Genomic DNA, 12,703 nt, shown 5'->3' on the forward strand with positions numbered 1-12,703 from the left:
ACTTTGGTTTTCTGTCTTATCCATGTGTTTTTAGCGCTGAATATTTCATACCTACTAAGCTTCAAACACCAAAACTATTAATGATATATAAATAATATATAATATATTATATTATATAAATTATATTTATTTCAGGCCTCCTTGCCAGAATCCTTTAATGGTCTTCTTGAGAGAATGCAGAACGGGCAGAGAAATCAAAAATATTCACCAGCACTTAGATCTTTTGCCCTTACTCTAAGTTTCTACTCAATGAGGGCATATAAGTTTGTGAGAAAAACATTGAATAAATCACTACCTCATCCTACAACATTGTCAAAATGGTATGCATCAATAAATGGTGCTCCAGGACTTACACAGGAGGCATTAAACACAATAAGTGCGAAAGCTAATGAAGCTAAAAAAAAAAAGAATATAGTTTGTAACCTGGTATTTGATGAAATGTCGATTCGAAGGCAAGTTGAATGGACAGGGAAAAAATTTTGTGGTTTTGTGGATATTGGTACTAGTTTTGATAGCGATGAACTTCCTAAGGAAGCTAAGGAAGTGCTTGTATTTATGCTAGTTACCTTAAATAGTTCGTGGAAGATACCTGTAGGATATTTTTTGTTAGCTGGCATTGGTGCATATGAAAAAGCTGCATTAGTCCGGAAATGTTTGGAATTGGTACATGATACTGGAGTACTAGTTACCTCCATAACATTCGATGGGGCTCCAACTAATTTAAAAATGGCAACATATTTAGGAGCTGATTTAGAAATCTCTTCTATGAAAAGTTACTTTAGTCATCCAGTTACAAAAGAAAATGTTTTTATATTTCTAGATCCGTGTCATATGATCAAATTAGTTCGTAACTGCTTAGGATCCAAAAAAATATTAGAAGATCCTGATAAGAACCAAATTAATTGGTCTTATATCGACAAGCTGGTCAATCTTCAGTATAACCAAGGCTTACATGCTGCGACAAAATTGCGAAAGCGTCACATCATGTGGACACAGGAGAAAATGAAAGTTAAAATTGCAGCTCAAACTTTAAGCAAAAGTGTAGCTGATGCGCTATTATATCTTTGTAAAGATTTAAATTTATCTGAATTTAGAGGTGCCGAGGCAACTGCTAAATTCATTCAATATTTTAACGACTTATTTGATTTATTTAACTCAAAAAATAGATTTGCTAAATATTTATACAAAAAACCATTATCCCCTAAAACAAAAGAAGAGTTTTTCAGTTATTTAGATGTTCTTAAAGAATATATAATCAATATATCCTATGCGTCAGTTAATATTTTAGAAACTAAAAGAAAAACTGGATTTCTAGGTTTTGTTGTCTGTATAGAGAGTCTGAAAGGTCTATATGAGACTTATTTGGTGAAAAATAATAATTTACAATATATTCTAACGTATAAAATTTCTCAGGACCATCTAGAATTATTTTTTGCTGCTGTGAGGAGTCGTGGAGGATTCAACAATAATCCTACCGCAAGACAATTTGAAGGAGCATATAAAAGGTTAATAGTTCAGTCTGAAATAAATGCTGGGAATACAGGTAACGTCATCAACCTTGATGCAACCTCAATACTGTTTTGTGGTAGTGGCAAACCGACAAATACTGAAAATGTAGAAGATTTATACCAGACTGCTGAACAAAAATTGGAAGATGATATTAACAACCTAAATTTTCTAAATTCCTCAAATTGGTGTTTGACTGATTATGTGGATGATATTGTCTCTTATATTTCAGGTTTTGTTTCAAGGAGTTTGAGTAATATCATAACATGTGCTAGATGTAAACAATTATTATTTGATGCAAATGATGAAACTTACTCTAAACTTCAACAGAGAAAACAGTATAAAAACCTTACAAAAGCATCTTTTTTGGTTATTAAAACTTGTAAGGAAGCTGAAAAATATTTCAGATTTTTCAATAAAACTGTAAATATCTACAACAGACGAGTTAAAAACCTTATGAATGTTTTGATTAACAAAACCATACAAAATATCCCAAAATCAATTTATGAGTATTTCGGTGACCATATGTATGATGAAGATGCAATCAATGGCCACTCTATGCAACTTTTAAAATTGATTCTTGAGAAATATTTTAAAATACGAATTCATCATGAAACGAATACTAATTTAGATTCTAACACAAAGCGCATACGAAGCGTTCTTACTAAGACTGTTTTATTTCGCAATCAATAACTTTATTTCTGTACCAACGTCTTCTATGATAATGTCTATTTACCATTTTTACTTTAATCTTCGGATGACCAAGCGGGGGAAATTATGACCCCAGCGTATGTTTTTCTTTAATAAATTCAAAAGTATTTTCAATTTTTAACCCATTATTTTTTTATTTGACTTTAATATCATTCTAGATATCCTCATATTTTGAAATAAAGAAAATTCCCTATATTTTACGAATAAAAAATATATTCTGAAGTTGATGTTTAGTAAAATACCGTCTATTATGTGTAATTCCAAGTAGTTTTACGCTAATGACGTCGACTTTGCAAAGTAACAAGACACTTACTCAACATACACACTACATATGACACTAATACTCATGTTGTTACTGGCTGAATGACATAAAGTCCATGCCAAACAAAAAATAAAAAAAAACTTTATTTTTTTGTTAATTGTCATTTTTGACTTGGGGTCATTCCCCCCTTCCCCCCTCCCCTTGGTCATCCGTGTAACAAAAAAAGGTTGGTCATCGGAAAGTTAATATTTCTGTTCGCTAAATAGCTTTCCAATAATTTATTCATTTTCACGCTTACTTTTTAATATATTTGCAAATAATTTTTTGTTAAATTCCAGCAAGGGCTTTGGAATTATCAATAAATATTTTTGTAGCAGAAATCCTTACTTTGTCAAAATTTGAAAAATATGTTTTAATACATTAGCAATAAATATAGGTATGTACTTTAATTTGACAAATGTATGTTTTTTAATTGATTTGTTTTATAGTAGTACATATTATTTGATACCTATTGAAAAATAAACTTGAGCTTAACTATATTGACATTGTATTAATTTTAATAACAAATAAAATTGTATTTTATTTTTTCTTTAAAACGTGATTGTTAATAGTTATACTGTGTTTTTTTTTTAAATTAAATTCTTTGAACGTGTTTTTATAAATTATTACTACTTCTAATTATTAACGTCTGAATTATTATCCCCACGAATAAAAATTCAAGCACGCTTATGCTCATTGAGGAAGCCTCACATTCTATCGATACCCGTTTTGCTCCTCTTTACCCTCTGGCCCAGGAGTATCGAAGCTTCAAAACAGTGTGTATAAAAGGTATCTTATTGCTGAGTCCATCTGTGTTTATACGTCCATGTTGTATACTGTATAGTGTATACTACACTATATATAATATACTTGACACATCGACGTACATTTAACTTTCTGTTTTGACTTAATTTGATTGAAAATTAATCGTACCGCATGGGAAAAGTTATAGCGGACGGACTATAATGTTCAATGCCTTTAGAGTGCCATTTTCTGAAACAATTAAACATAAGTGATGGAATGGCTGCCGATATAAGTTCATCTAAGTAATGTGGAAAGCAAACTCTCTACTAACAATCCTTTATATTTAATAAATCTTAAACGATGACTGTGTTTATGCGAACCGTTTCGGAATTTACAATTTGTAGTCCATCATCAGGCATATGAAACTAAGAAAGGCTAAAATTAAAAGTCATTCGTCTATGTCTTAATAATATTGTCCCGTGGTTATTGTAGTATTGACTAATAGGTACGTAAGTCCACAACACATCAGTTTTACCACAGTTTGATGGAATTTGTTATGAGTAGGGCATGGTAATGTTATTAGAAAAGAAAGTAGCATGTAGGGATTCCTACACTACAGTAGGTAACAAATAATTTTTAAAATTTTTTTTATATACTTTACTTGGTCTTTGTTTATTTATTTATTTATTTATTTACGGGATTACCCCCATTACAACACATACAGTATAAAATCAATCTCTGTAATATCTACTAAACTAGAGTAAAATAAATCTTAATTACATACTTATTAAACAAAAACGAAATATTAATAGTTATCCATTACACATATTACATCTATTACACAAATCAGTTCAAATAAACAAAAAGTACCTGTCAAGCTCTTTTAATCCGATTCTTAAAACCAGCCAAGGAGACACCAAATATTTCTAAGTTATTCTCGTTTATAATTTTTAGTGTTCGCTCAATGGGCGAATGCATACCATAGTTTGTCATTATGTCCGGGAAATTTGTAATCCATTATAAACATAGCGAATATAGCTGAGTGGTAGAGCATTCTACTGCAGATCTAAAGATCCTAGGTTCAAACCCGGGTGGTCTCTATTTTTTTTTAGTTTACTTTAGTTAGAATTTTCATATTTTGTTGAGATAATACACCGAGAGAAAAAAATTCTTGAAATTCTAAAGAAACTTTATTAATATTTAAGAAAGATCGACTTGGCATATTGCCTAAGAAATATATCTTTGTATGTAAGATATAATTTTCTAAAATATTTCAAATAAATTCTACTATAGCCAAAGAAATATATATTAAACATGATTGATCTATCACTTTCTGGCAAACTTCAAACCCATTTATCAGAAAGAAATTACACTTGATGTTAATTAATTTTATTAGTCATAAAAATATATTTTCTACACATTGCAAAACTATTCTTTCTGAGCAATAATATTTTTTAGTAAGGAATATTATTATTTTACTATTAATAATTAATGTATTTAATGTTAAGAAATATATTTCGCAGAGATAAACGTATATTTAGAGTTAAGTTAATATTTCTTGAAAATAAAGTGATATTACATACGGCGAAATAAATCATTGTGTTAAGGTAAAATCATTATTTATTAATAAAACAAGATACAAAACTTTATTATTACATACAAATATTTTCTCCACTCTTAAACGACTGGCTTCTACACAACAATAAAAGGATGGAGAGGCAAATCCAACTTCCTCAAATTTTCTTTCTTTTGTTAATAGCACTTTGTATATCAGCAATTCACTAAAACAAAATCGTTATGTAGAAAGAGTAAACTTACTTTAATAAAATTTTTTTATAAGGATATAGATATTTATTTTGACAAATTTAGGAAATACAAAAAAAAACAAATACATGACCCCACATAAGAACTATTAATACTAATAATAATCAATCATATTTAGTTCAAACATGGCATTATTTAACCTACACATCTTTGTTAATTTTTTTCTTTTTGTTAATGAAATATTAATTATTTATCTGTATAATATTAAGTCACACAATAAACATTGTTTAGCTAAAACAAGAGGGAAAATATAACCAATGTAAAACATTGAAGCAGACATAATAATATGTAATTTTCTTAATTTTTATAATCCAAAAGAGACAGCATACCTAATCATTAAGAAATTTTATTACGGGAAAGTATTATTAGTTTACATCTAAGTTATTTAATACATATAAACTAATTCACGGTTTTCGGCAATAACATTTCTTAACCATAAACATATATTTCTTTTACACTAACTGATTTCTTTATCTCAAATAAATTAACAGAAAACATCCTCAGCGTTGCGCCCGCCATGTTTGATATAGCGTTGTATTGTATATTTTTATAGAAGACGATACATTCAAGAAATCTATTATAGTTGATACATAAGTATACACATTTTTAAAAAAGGCACTTACATGTATGAAGTTCTACCATTTCTGGAAGGCCCCGCAGTTGGTTAATAACTCCTTTCTTAATATTGTTCTGAAGCTATATATATTATATCATTCTGTTCCAGCTTTAAATTGTGGCATATTTCCCAGTTAGAACAATAAGCTCCTTTATTTCAGAGTCGTCCATCATTATACCTAAAAAGCATATAAAGATACTATTATGTTTCTTTTTTAACCATTAGGATACGCAACAATATTATTATTACATCTTAAATTACTCAATTTACTTTTATTTAATACCTATATATGTACGTACCTTCAAAATATCCGTTAATTTTTAAAGAACACCAATAAATCCAAAATCCATCTATATGAACATGAACATATCAAGCAATCTTGACAAACACTGACAACTAAATCATAAATAGTTAATCTGCGCAATTATTTTGTGAAAGAAAATCTCTTTGCAACTAACATTTCGGCATTAATGACAAAGTTTTTATTTTATAACCACAGTTACTACAGAGGGTATTTCTGAAGAATTATTTCTTGTGGTTTAAAATATTTATTTGACTGCAAGAAAATTTCTTGTTCACAAAATTTAAATATGGATTAACTTAACATTATATTTCTTATACTGCAAAATATTTGTAGTTTTCAATTTAAGAAATAAAAACTTTAGGATAAGAAAATTAAATGTAACCATTAATGCATTTCTTAGTATTGAAGAAATTATCTGTAAGAAATTATTGAGTTGTGTTTAAAAAACTCGTTTCTTTATATGTGAACCGGTATGTTTAAGTTAATAGGATATGTTAACTTTTAAGAAATATTGCTCAAAGAAATCGGTGTTTTAGGAGAAAAGAAATTGTTCTCACGGTGTATACTAAAAATTCATATTTTATTAAGTTAATATGATACTAGCTATATACAGGGTGTCCCAGACTAATGTATCCACGCTATATGTCTTAAACGAATAGAGATTTTCGAATAGGACAAAAACTGGTCTATTCCATTTGTAATACACTTGAATATGGCTTAGAAAAAATCATCCCCTAAATATTTATCCCTTAGTTAGAAACTCTAACTTTAATTTTTTTAATAGCACCCTGTATATATTTTTTCATAGTTTTGGATGTTGTCTTCTATCCTCTATTCAACAGATTTTTCAAAACTAAAATCACAATATATTTCTAAATAATTAAGAAAATATCAAAAATAAAATAAAAATTCCATTTTTATTCAGTTGCAATCCGTCTTATTTTTCACTTAGAACAGGGAGTGCAAGCCAGCACTCTAAATCGACGATTTTCGACTTTATTTGGAGTCATTATCAGAGAACCGTAGCTGCTCTTTGCCTGAAGTGACAAAACTACGAAAGCTTATCCCCGCATTGCAACTAACGTTTATGGAGTAGGTGACTAGCGTCATCTGGCAACTGAAAAGCAAAGTTTTCAACCTAATAGAAACATTAATAATATTGAAAAATATTAAAAATATTACTAAAAGATTTTTAATTGAAAACTTATTGGTCCATTTCCCTGGTAACACATCCAAGGCTTCTAAAAATTGCAAGCCAGATGGATGCTGAAGCGAAGAAGACAAGAGTGAAGTCAAAAACTTCACGACCGCGTCTGTTCAGCGGGTAAATTCCAACGGAAAATGGACCTAGTTACTCAAAGGAGTAAAGACCAATATAAAAATAAAATAATAATTCCATTTTTAAACGCTTTTATTTAGTTCAATAGATTGCGTCAAATCTTTGGATGTTAATTTGACTACTTTTTCTTCCATGCAAATGAATGAAAATTTGCAGACATATGCATTCGCGGTGACAATACACGAATAGACAACAAAAAATTTTTGTTTATGTTTATTAATTTTTTAAATAAAAAAAAACGATTTTAATGGAAAAAGGCCTAAATTCTCTTGTTTTTTACAATGTAGAAACTTGAAACTTTTACGGATGGTAGCTAATGATATAACCTATACATAATTTCACTTTTTACGTTAATTGTTTACGTTATGCGTCATAAATAAACAATAAAGTTTTAAATTTTGAACACTCATATTTGTTTATACAGTACGATGCAAGTGAAAGGAATAAATTCGTTATTTCGTAAAAAGGCGACTTGAACCCTGGAATGCTACCTGGGGTAGACTTGTACCCCAACCTTGTTTGTAAGTTACACCAATTTGCAGTAGTGGGTGTAGAAAATATGAAAATAAACTTGTGAATAATAATATAATAAAATATTTTTGTATACAAAATAAATTCTTAGCATGTTATCTTAAGATTGTTTTTGTCATAAGTTCTTAAAACATACATATATAAATATTTTATGTCGATTTTATTTGGGGTACCACTGTACCTCGATGTAGCAGATTGAGTTTAGAAAATAAGTGTAACAATCCAGGGTTAAGGAAAAATCCCGAAAGAGGTCGATTTTATTTTTAAATTACGATATTTTGGCATATATGTCATACTAGTGACGTCATCCTTCTGGGCGCGATGACGTAATCGATGATTTTTAAACGCTTTTATTTAGTTCAATAGATTGCGTCAAATCTTTGGATGTTAATTTGACTACTTTTTCTTCCATTCAAATGAATGAAAATTTGCAGACATATGCATTTGCGGGAACAATACAGGAATAGACAACAAAAAATTTTTGTTTATGTTTATTAATTGTTTAAATAAAAAAAACGATTTTATTGTAAAAATGCCTAAATTCTCTTGTTTTTTACAATGTAGAAACTTGATACTTTTACGGATTGTAGCTAATGATATAACCTATACATAATTTCACTTTTTACGTTAATTTTTTACGTTATGCGTCATAAATTAATAATAAAATTTTAAATTTTGAACACTCATATGTTTGTTCATACAGTACGATGCAAATGAAAGGAATAAATTCGTTATTTCGTAAAAAGGCGACTTTAAGGAAAAATCTCGAAAGAGGTCGATTTTTATTTTGAAATTACGATATTTTGGCATATATGTCATACTAGTGACATCATCCATCTGGGCGCGATGACGTAATCGATGATTTTTTTAAATGAGAATAGGGGACATGCGATAGCTCATTTGAAAGGCAATTCAATTTTTTATTCAGTAATGTAAAAATTTATAAAATTATTTGTACAGGGTGTCCAAAAATAATTTTTTAATTAAATTATTTGACAAAAAGAAGAATGTATGTAATTTGTTTAACTCAGAATACATTTTACAGTTGCCCGTAAACAGATAAAATGTGTATTACAGAAATAAACATTGCTTTTCGATTAAATTAAATATTCAAGCCAGCTCCCGCCAGCCACCTGCCTCTTGGAAGTTTTAACATTCAATTTAAGCGAAAGGCAATAATTTGTGATATAAACATTTTTGTCTGGTTTATGACAGCAGTAAAATGTATTTTAATTTAAATTTAATAAGTTACACACATTCTTCTTTTTTTAAACGCTTTTCTTTAGTTCAATAGTTTGCGTCAAATTTTTAGAGTTCAATTTGCCTGCCTTTTCATCAATGCAAATGAATGAAAATTTGCAGACATATGCATTCGCGGGAACAATACACGAATAGTCAATAAAAAAAAATTGTTTATGTTTAATAATTGTTTAAAAAAAACGATTTTAATGGAAAATGCTTAAATTCTCTTGTTTTTTACAATCTAGAAATCTGAAATTTTTACGGATTGTAGCTAATGATATGAACTATACATAATTTCACTTTTTACGTTAATTGTTTACGTTATGCTTCACAAATAAACAATGAAGTTTCAAATTTTTTGCCGATTCCGACTACTTCTTATGTTTGTATATCATATGTTTTATATACATATTTTAATAAACGACGATATATTTTAATGTTTGAAAAGTGTAAGACTAAAAAGTAAAAAATAAAAAAATATGAAAAAAAAGTTTTTAGGAAACGCTTTTCTTTAGTTCCGGGTGACTAAAATTATAAATACTAAAAAATCAACTAAAAAGCAAAAAATAAAAAAAATTGAAAAAATCCAACACATTCGTTAAAGAAAAGCGTGGGGCGAAAACCGTTTTTTCGATGAAGACGCCCCACGCTTTTCTTTGACGAATGTGTTGGATTTTTTCAATTTTTTTTATTTTTTGCTTTTTAGTTGATTTTTTAATATTTATAAATTTAGTCACCCGGAACTAAAGAAAAGCGTTTCCTGAAAACTTTTTTTTCATATTTTTTTATTATTCAGTTGCAATGCGAAGGCAAAACCGTCTTATTTTTCACTTAGAACAGGGAGCGCAAACCAGCACTCTAAATCGACGATTTTCGACTCTATTTGTAGTCATCATCAGAGAGGCGTAGGTTTGCTGCTCTCTTCCCGAAGTGACAAAACTAAGAAAGCTTATCCCCGAATTGCAACTGACGTTTATGAAGTAGGTGACTAGCGTCATCTGGCAACTGAAAGGCAAAACTTTCAACTTAATAGAAACATTAATATTGAAAAATATTAAAGAAAAAAATAAAATATCAGTTTATTTTTTATTTTTGTTATGTGTCCCAGACTAATTTATCCAGGCTATATCTTTTAAACTAATAGAGATTTTCAAATGAGACAAAAACTGATATATTCCATTTGTAATAGAATTTAATATGGCATAGAAAAATCATCCCCTAAATATTCATTCCTTAGTTACAACCCCTAACTTTAATTTTTAAGAACTATACCATAATTAACAAAAATAAAAAATAATCTGATATATTCTTGATTGTTTACAAACCGATTTTATTTTTAAAAAATCAGTTTGAATAGACGATAGAAACCACATCCAAAACTATAAAAAAATGTACAGGTGGTATTAAAAAAATTAAAGTTAGGGGTTGTAAATAAGGGATGAATATTTAGGGGATGATTTTTTCTACGCCTTATTAAAGTGCATTACAAATAGAATATATCAGTTTTTGTCCCATTCAAAAATCTTTATTCGTTTAAAAGATATAGCTTGGATAAATTAGTCTGGGACACCCTGTATACGTATATCACAAGTATTTTTTTGAAAAATGTTTCATTAATTTTTTACAATTTTAAATATTTTCTTTGATTTATATGAGTTTTTTAAACCGATTACAAAATTCTTTCATGGCATAGGGATTGAAAAGACAATATAGTTAATCGTTATTCACTATTTTTAATAGATAATAGCACGCATTACTTTACCCGTGAGTAATAGTTCATTAGTAATGTGCTGAAGTAAGGTTTAAGTGGTGCATGCCACTGTTAATATTAATCGTATATAAACTGCAAATAAAATTACTTAAACTTGTTTATTTAATACAATAATTATTGTAATAATTGACACCGAAAAATATTTCAATGAATTTTAACTGTACTTAACAACGGGTAAGTATATTTTTTACGTTTATAATATAAACGTAAAAAATATACATATTTTTTACGTTTATAATATAAACGTAAAAAATATACATATTTTTTACGTTTATAATATAAACGTAAAAAATATACTGACTATACAGGGTGTCCAGAAACTCTACCGACAAACGAAGACAGGGGATTCTTCAGATAATTTTAAGATAATTTAACTCAATTCACTTAGTCCGAAAATGCTTCCTAAGGGAGCTAGAGCTCTTTGAAGATGGCGTCTTGTAATTAGTTTTTCTTAAATACCTCCAGAATGCATCTATTTAGAAAAACAAAAATTGGTACGCTTATTTATCTTCAAGATGTAAATCTAATCCATTTATTGCAAATTTCTAGTACCGATCATAGGCGTCCGTTTTAGGTAAGGCAACGGTTATTTTATCGCATAACTTTTTTATCTTTAACTTTAATGCATTTCTGACACTGGATTATTAAATTGTGAAGTATTCTAGTTTAGAAAGACGAAAACTGGTACATTTATTTATATTCCAGAGATAAATCGATTTCAATAATTGCGAATTTCTAGTACTGGTCATAGGCGTCCGTTTTGGGTAGGTCAACTGTTATTTTATAGCATACCTTTCTTGTCTTGAATTTTTGAGCATTTTTGACACTAGATTATTAAATTATGAGGTATTCGAGTACTAAAAGTTACTCTTACTTTATGTTGGTAAAATACTTCGTTTTTTGTTGAAAAGTTCTTTCAATTTTTTTTCAAATTCCAAAAACGAAAAACTTTCAAATTGATTTTTCTAGAAAACGGTGTGTCCTACCGACTTAAAACAAGAGTACCTTTTAGTACTAGAATATCTCACAATTTAATAATCCGTTGTCAGAAACGCATAGAAGTTAAGGACAAAAAAGTTATGCGATAAAATACCCGTCGCTCTACCCAAAACGGACGCCTATGACCGGTACTAGAAATTTGCAATGGATTGAATCGATTCATCTCTGAAAAGTAAATACGCATACCAATTTTTGTTTTTCTAAATAGAAGCGTTCTAGAGGTATTTAAGAAAAACTAATTACATGACGCCATCTTCAAAGAGCTCTAGCTCCCTTAAGAAGCATTTTCGGACTAGGTGAATTGGGCTGAATTATCTTAAAATTATCTAAGGAATCTCCTGTCTTCGTTTGTCGGTAGAGTTTCTGGACACCCTGTATAAAATATATAAAAATTAACACAAACAAAATGCGCTAATATCAATGTTACTAAAAATTAACGTTTATTCATTTTTAGTAACATTGATATTAGCGCATTTTGTTTGTGTTAATTGGAATTTAAAACTAATATTGCGTTTATTTTATAAAGTTATATTGTGTTAAATATATTATAATATACATTATATGTAGGTAGTTATACAGAGAGAGTCTGTAAAGTGGAATAAATTCAATATCTCAAATACTAATTGTTTTTTTGGAAAATGCTCAGACCCGTCGATTAGTATTTCAAATTGTCCTTTTTGACATTCAATAATAATGTATACAGGGTGTCCCAATTTAGAGATATGACGTCATCGTCGATTTTCTTAAATGGCAACACTGTCATTTTGATAGCTAATTTGATAGGGTTTGTAAAGTTATACATAACTGCAAAATAT

This window comes from Diabrotica virgifera, chromosome 5 (assembly GCF_917563875.1).
Source record: "Diabrotica virgifera virgifera chromosome 5, PGI_DIABVI_V3a".
Lineage (NCBI taxonomy): Eukaryota > Metazoa > Arthropoda > Insecta > Coleoptera > Chrysomelidae > Diabrotica > Diabrotica virgifera.